The sequence below is a fragment of the Gallus gallus genome, chromosome 2 (assembly GCF_016699485.2).
Source record: "Gallus gallus isolate bGalGal1 chromosome 2, bGalGal1.mat.broiler.GRCg7b, whole genome shotgun sequence".
Lineage (NCBI taxonomy): Eukaryota > Metazoa > Chordata > Aves > Galliformes > Phasianidae > Gallus > Gallus gallus.
Window position 1 is genome coordinate 102,248,461 of NC_052533.1, and position 7,746 is coordinate 102,256,206.

Below are 7,746 nucleotides of genomic sequence, written 5' to 3' on the forward strand. Positions count from 1 at the left end.
TGGATGAGGTCATGTTGTGATGCTGTCACGTATGAACAAGTTGGATGATTGCATTTAATCATTGGAGTTGTAGGATGGGTTATACTACGCAATGTGCTGTCTTCTGTAGAGCAGACGGGGACACAGTTTTACCCTAATGTGGAGAAGATTAGATTTTATCTGACTTCCTGCGTGTTAAAGGCTATGCAAGTTCACCCAAGTGCTTGCAAAGCTGTATTCAACAATTTGAACTACGCTGTAGCTTTTTAGTCGAGAGACAAAAATCACAGGCGGAGGACAGAAGCAATCAAAGGACCATCGTCACCTGAGGTCCATGGAGTGGCAGGAAGCTGGAAAGATAAGAATGGAGGCCAGAGAGATTTCAGCAAGTGACTCATGGCTTTAAGAAAAGATGGAAGAACCCTAAATCCCAGCCAAAGTGACCTGGGAGAAGTTCTTACTCTGTCCTGAATCACATATGCATCTTAATCCCTTGAATGTAAGCAAAATAAGTAAGGCTGTGCTCAGAGACCTGTAAGGAATTGCAGCTGGGGAGCATAGAAGGCTGCTGCCCCATGGCCAAGGCAGCGGCTCCAACCAAATGCCTGATACTAACCCTGTCCATTTAAGCCTGTCACTGACCGAATCTTAGCCTCCTAACAAATGTCTTTAGGGACACAGTCCTCATGATTTGGCTGAGGCTTTGCCTACACTGTGTTCTTCCACAATAAAACCCGTGCGACTGCAAATAGGAGTCGGACTCAATGATTTTTATGGGTCGCTTCCAACTGGGGATATTCTATGATCCTATGATTCTGTGAAATCTCTTGTGTAAATGAGCTGGTTTGGGATAAGAAAACAACAGTGCTGCAGCACTTCTGTACCGGGGATTTGCAGCAGAGATGCTACACGGCTATAAGAAGAGCCAGGAAAGGCAAAGTCTAAGTCCATACAATGAACTATCGCACCGTAGTCCCAACCAGCCCCTGCCCCAGATGCCTGTTGCCACCTCTGTCCCACAGTTGTCACCTTCTCAGCGGTGCCAAAACAGCTGTGTGTAGGACAACGCTCAAACCAGAGCACCGAAGTACTGGAAGTTAAAAATAAACCTCTCGCAGGAGGAGGAGAGAGGGAGATATTTTTAACCGTAACCACTTCAGTGGTCTTTTCTCCCGGTGTGGTCCCACGTGGAATTCCATTAACACGATGGGAAGGCAGTGATTGCAGGGCTGGCACCAGCACGGCTCCTCTGGGCAGGAGGGACCCTCCAGGAAGCCAGAGAGGGCTGCTTGACAGCACGGCACCAAAGCCAACATGCTGCAGAAGGACCTTCCAACATCCAGCCCCTATACGGGTTAAAGTCAGACCCAGGTCTCCCAGACTCAACATTTGGTCCTCGATTCTCATAGCCTTAGCTTTAAAACGTACTGTATGCCAGCCAGAATTATTATTAATAGAAACAAATCAAGAGGCGCTGAGGTTTTCTCCGTTTTATAAATGAATATTCATTATAACCATTAACCTCCTCCGCAGTTTGCGGTAGCGTGGCTAGACATCACCCACTGAAATCTATTCAAACACAAAACGCACGATAAACAGGGTAAGAAACATCAAAAGAGATGCAAACAGGGGGGAGGGGGGAGAGCTTCATTTAATGAAATTTTTTACATAATCAACAAAGAAAATATTTGTACATTCCTTAAATAGCTTGAAAAGTTCAAGGAAAAGCATCCAACAAGAGTTCAGAAGGTTGCAGTGCAGATATGACTTGGCAATTTGAAGAATAATTCAGCAACTTGCTTTTGTTTTGATCCAGGTCATTTTTGGGCTTCGATGGGCACAGCCCAGCTTCCATGCCACGGTACGGGCACCGCAGAGATTTGCTCTGTTTGAACAAGGATCACATCTTGTTGAGGGACATGGTTTAGTGAGAACTGTTGGTGATGGGTGGATGGTTGGACTGGGTGATCCTGTAGGTCTTTTCCAACCTTGGTGATTCTATGATTCAATGATCTGCTCACATACAGGCGTCCCCTCCGGATTGCTCCAGAGAAGCTCTGCACCAGCAGAAGTGCCAGAGAAGCATGTAATATTCAGGCAGCTTTCAGACCGCCGTCAGGGTTTGAAACCAGTAATTAATTCTTGAAATGGTTGGGGTTTTTTTGTTGGTTTTTTTTTTTTTTTCTGGTCTTGAATTGTTCATCAAAGTTTTCCAATGATTCTGATTAAGTTTCAAGGCACTCCTCAGCAAAACAGCTCCGAATAATGAAGTTGTGTCCTGAGTCCCGAATCCTGAATCCTTCTCCTGGTCTGTATGCTGGCTCACACCAGTCCCTGGATGCCTACCTGAGCATACAGGCAGGATTTCAGTTAAAATTCCTGGACTCTCGGTATGTTCAGCACATCCTTCAAACCTCTCCTAATATATGGAGCCAAGGGCACAGTGAGTCAGTTTTGTGCTTAGATGATATATAATTGTCTCGTGAACTCTGTACAAATTACCTCTTCTCCGTATTGTTTTTGCAGCGTATTGTTTTTTCTTGAATAATGTGGCACACGTCCAGTTTTTATTGCAGTCAATAAATTACCCCGGTTTAGATCTGGATGGCCCCAAAATGATTAACCGACATCAACCGACACAATGAAACCATCCTTTTTACTACTGCCGGCAGTGTTCATTTAGACCATTACGCTTATTTTTAATCGTTAGCCCATTTCCCTAAGAGCATCCTTTTGCTTTCTTTCTAACCAAGAGGGGGGACCCCAGACGGGACACTTTGCTCAGCTGTAGCAGATCTGCGACCCTAAGGCTGACACTGGGCTGTAGTGATGTAAAGGCAAATGCACGCCGTCACGTTTTAATTAAATAGGTCAGTTCGTACGGGCCCTTCTCCAGCAAAACTCCCACTGGAGCCAGGTCCTCAATGGTGAGGCTTTATTTACTTCTTGTGCTTTACTCAGCAGGATTCTCCCTTCCAAAAGGAGGGCTGATAAAATAATTTAGTCCGTTAAACAGCCTATTTTTGACATTCACACTGACAGATACTGGGAACCCTCGTTGTGTTGGATGCCACAACGGAGATGTACTGCCGTTCCTTTTAGCAACGTGCAGTTGTAGGGCTGCTGGATTCTGCCTTCATGCAAAGAGTGGGATGGACCCATGGCAGCTCTCCCTCCTTCTGCTGAGTGAGGGGCCCACCGTCCCATCCTTCTGCGCTCCCTTTCCAGCTCAGGTCAAACTATTTGCTTTCCGATCCCCTCTGCAGATGCACCCAAGCCAGCTCTGCGTTCCAACAGCCCAAACGCTTGGCTTTGGTCAGTGTATTTTTGTACAGAATGTTTTCAGCTTTCTCGTAGGCACAGCTCCCAGCCATTAGTTTCTCCTCTACGGGTGTATTAAAGGAAATGCTGTGGAAGAGGTGTCACCCTCCGGACCTCGCAGGCACGCACGGTTCCAGGCAGGCACCAGCAAAATATGTTTTTCTATTTCTTGCAAGCAGAGATGAAGTTAATTTGTTTGGAAAAGCCCCGCCGTAGGAAATGTCATTCAACAATTCTGTTGAAGCTCTCAAAAGCCAAACTGAGGAGATAGGAAAATGGAGCACAGCGAGAGGCAGGGTCTGGGAGTCGAGCAGTGCCTGCTACTGTAGGGAGGACCTGAAGGGTAAGAGCTTGAAGGTTCGGGCTGAATTGCATCCACCTTAGAGAGCACTGCCTTACGTAGTGTGTAAGAAATGAACATCAGCGTGAAGCTTTGCTGCCGCCTCACTTCTCTCTGTCCGTCCCATCCTCCTGCACAGCCTCAGTGCCCACGCAGCTGCCCGGCACCTGCACCACAGAGGTGTTGGTAACACGAAGCCCAGTGTGAAACACAGGGAGCAGCCACGTTGCCCCACGGGGCGTGCACCTTTCTGCAGGGCTGCGGCAAAAGCAAGTAACGCACGCAGACCTTTAACAAGTAAAAGCTTTTCTCTGCTTTAATTTCATTTTTCAATTGCTTATTTCACAGCTAGATATTGCAGCTGTGCGTGGCTCAGCTTCTGTTTGATCGTTCTAAATAGCGGCTCAGTGCAAGACCCAGATGCAGCCCTGCTTACAAACCCCCCCGAGGCGTTTTGGTACGCAGCTGATGCTGTTACACTCAGGGCTCACCAAAGATGCCTGCGTCTTTTTTTTCCCCTCCCCTTTGGAAATAGGCGCTGTGCGGATCCCAGCGCGTGGATTTAGAGCCATAGAGCAATCGGGCATCCCGAGTTGGAGGGGACCCGTAAGGACAACCCAGTCCAACTCGTGAGGGCTGGATCCACCCCGCCCGTGTAAACGAACGCCGAAAAGAAAAACAGAGCCATCGGGATGAGTCCCACCTACTCAGCCACCGCTGTGCTAAAGCTAAAGCTTTAATTTCTTCCCCGAGTTTTATCATCGAGGGTGATAAACGGAGGAACAAAGGCAGCCCCTACGCACGCCCGGCTGCACTCGCATCCATCCAACCGGGGCTGAAACGGAGCAGTTCGCACCTCCAGATGCACTCATCTGTGAGCCTTTACGACACGCCGAAGGTGGCGATGGGGCGGCACAGTGCAGCCTCCCGGCCCCGAGAGTCTTTTGGCACTTTCCGATCCCGACGTCGTCCAGTAATTAGCAATAAATTCGATGTGTCGGTACCACGAAGACCGGCGCGTTCCTAAAGCAATCGAAAAGCGCCGATCCTTCGCGCAGCGAACGGACAAACGGTGCCGCGGGGACGGGACGGGAACGGCGGAGATCGAGAGGGGATCTGCGCGGGGCCGGCAGCGCTTTGGGGTGGGATAAGGGGGGAAGGAAAGAGAAAAGGAGTACAAAATAAGGGGGAGCGGTGGGGCGGGGGAAGGGCGAGGTGTCCCTCCGCATCCGCACTTCTTCATTATCACTCTGATGAGTTTAATAACGGGTTCTCAGCCAGCCCTGAGATCCCCCCGCTGCGATGCGGCGGCTTTGGTTTGTTTCTATTCGCTTCTTCTTTTCTTTCTCTCCTCTTTTTTTCCGCCATCGATCGAATGACACTCCAGTTTCCATACAGGACGGGGGGGGCGGCCCCCGGCACAGATCCCGACGCTTCCAGAGGAGCAGCAACGGAGCCCCCAAATTGTGCCGCTGCTCACGGAACGGCAATGGGAAATCCGTCGGCTTGGAGCAACAGAGGGGCTTTGCTGAAGTCAGACTGCAACTTCCGTGCGTGTATATATCCTTATATACATATATATACACACAATATATATATATTGTATATATACACATATATACACGGTGTATATATACTTCCATATACATACGTACGCATATATATATGTGAGTGTATATATATGTGTGAGTGTATATGTATATTTATACACTTCGTGCGTGTATAGAAGATGCTATTATATATACATGTGTGTGTATATACGTAAATTGCACCTTCGGTTCAGATTCTCCCTCGCGAACACTGTCTCCAATGGGACTCCCGTTGCCGGCCGTGCTGGAGATGGAAACAACAAAAAAGCCGAAGCCAAAAGCAGAGGGGAAGGCGGTGCCGGGGGCCGTGCCAGGCTGGGTGCGGTGGTTTCGCCCCGCGGAAGGCCCCCGCGGCGGTTCTTAGAGCAGGAACGGGAGCGCAGCGCTGCCCGCAGGTTTCTGAAGCAGAAAACGAAATGTTCTTTCCGGCCCTGGGAGCCCTCATCGATAGGGAGAAGGGAACGCGTCAAGATCCCCCCGAACCGCCGTGGGCTTTTAGGGAGGGAGTTCCGCCAACCGTCGGACCCGAGGGGACGGCCGGAGCTCCCGCTGCCCGGGCGATAACGCCGGCCCCGACGTCGCAGCGCGGGGGGTGGCGGCGATAACAGAGTATTTGAAGGCGCTGGGATAAGGAGCGGAGGGACGCGCGGGCGGCACGTCGGCGCTCGGGGCGCTGCGTTATCGGCCCGGCCCCAAACGCTCCCCGCGCCGCTCGGGTACATCGCGTTACATAAACACCGCCCGGGGAGAGCGCGACGGTCCCCAAAGTGACCCCTCGCAGCCGGCCCGGCCCTCCCCGAGATGAGGTGCGCCCGCAGAGGAGGGGTTTGGGGGGAGGTTGCCCTAAGGGATCGCAACGCCCGGCTGTGGGGTTTGGGGTTGGTTTGTATGGGGGCTCACCGCTACGTCAGAAGAGCGCACGGAGGAGCTGGCGGCAGCGGGGCGGCGGGGGGCACAGCCGTGCCGGGGGTCGGCCAGCGGGGCTCCGAAGGGAGCGTGGGGCCGGCGGCGTTTAGGGGCGGGGATCGGTGTGTGTGTGTGTGTGTGTGTGGGGGGGGGGGGGGGGGGGGAAGGGGGGAGGCGGCGTCTGTATCACCCCCGGGGCTCCCCCGCAGGTAACGAACACGGAGGGAGAAAGAAAAAGCGTTTTACGTGGCACAGTCGTATGGGAGTGAGCGCGGGGCGTTGAGAGACAGCGGATCGCTGCTTCGAGTAGGTTATTTTCCACGCGTTATCACGCCCGTTAACAAACATCGAAAGGTAAAAATAACGACGGAGCGCAAGGAAATGAAATCAAATGCACGTGATTATTTTTAGGAAGATAAAATAAAACGCAAATAAAACAAAAAGCCGGGAGGAGAACATCAGTGCCCGCACAGAGCCCGGAGGAAAGCCACAATCCGACGGAGCAACGTTCCCACTCGCTCCCCCCATCCCGGCCCCCCCAGGTTCTCGCCGTCCCCCCCCCCCAATTCACCCCCCCCTTCCCCGCCCTTCGCGGAGCGACGCCGACAGATCCGCAGGCGATAACCTCGGGGCAACGCCGTTATTTTAATTTTCCACTCACTTTCCCGCTATCAGTTTGTACACAGCTGAGATAAGAGGATCGGAGGGTGAGGGAGGGGGGGGGGGGGGGGGGGGGGGGGGGGGGGGGGGGGGGGGGGGGGGGGTAGAGGGGGGAAAAAAGAAGAAGGAGAAAGAAGCGGCGGAGAAATGCGCACCGCCGCCGGCTCGCACACGGCTTTGGCCTCACCTGACGGCCGGGGAGGAGCGCGCGTTCGCCCTCGCAGCGCTCAGACGCTAAGGAGCAGAACGAAGGGTTAACGGCGGCGACACCGCCGAGCGCGGCCCCCCCGCCCCCCTCCTCCCCTGCCCGGCCCCGAGCGCCGCGGTGCCCCCCCGGCCGCCCGCCCGCGGCTCCCGCGGAGCCGCTGTTTGCTCAGCGCCCGGAGCCCAATCAGGGCCGCTCCGCCTGCACTTTCCCGGCCCGGCGGCGAGAGGCGCCTCCTCTCTCCCATTTATACGCCGCCCGCCGCAGCCGCTGCCCCTCGGCGCTGGATCCCTCCCGGCCCGGAGCCGGCGGCAGGTTTGGGCCCCCGTTCTCCCCGCTCCTTTCCGTTCGCTTTCCGCCGGGGGAGCCCCGAGGGAGGTTTGCGGGCAAACATCCGACGGCGGGGCCGCAGCCTTATCTATAGCTGCCGGCCCTTATCTGCCGCTTATCTCGGGCGGGAGGGAGACGCGCTCCGCGCCCATCTGCGTCTCGGTCCCTACGGGTGCCCCCTCTCAGAGTCGCCGTCTCCTCTCGGAGATGCGGCGGCGGAGGGCTCGGGGCCATCCCGGTCCCCGTCCCTGCGGTCGTCGGCTGCGGCCCCGAGTCCCCCCCGGCCGCTTTCCCCCCTCCCCGTGCTGGGAAGGAGCGGGCGATAGAGGCGATGCGCGAAGTAACCTCAGAGCGATCGCCTTCCCGGTGCCTGTCACCGCCGAACGCTGTCAAATGACTCGTTCGTCGCACCGGGA

General features: G+C 54.1%; 2 long non-coding RNA genes across 3 annotated transcripts in view; both read right to left on the reverse strand.

Moving 5' to 3' along the window:
* Nucleotides 1-7,036, reverse strand: part of LOC121110073 — a 34,102-nt gene extending 27,066 nt beyond the window's left edge. For both annotated transcript variants that reach the window (XR_006938612.1, XR_005855361.2), the window contains exon 1: nucleotides 6,983-7,036. This is a non-coding gene — a long non-coding RNA (uncharacterized LOC121110073). The remainder of the gene's footprint in view (nucleotides 1-6,982) is intronic.
* LOC121111955 lies at nucleotides 1,613-6,216 on the reverse strand. The gene is made up of 2 exons (XR_005855363.2): nucleotides 6,130-6,216; nucleotides 1,613-5,628 (listed from the first exon to the last, which is right to left on the reverse strand). It is a non-coding gene; the product is annotated as an uncharacterized LOC121111955 (long non-coding RNA).
* Nucleotides 7,037-7,746: the final 710 nt, after the last annotated feature.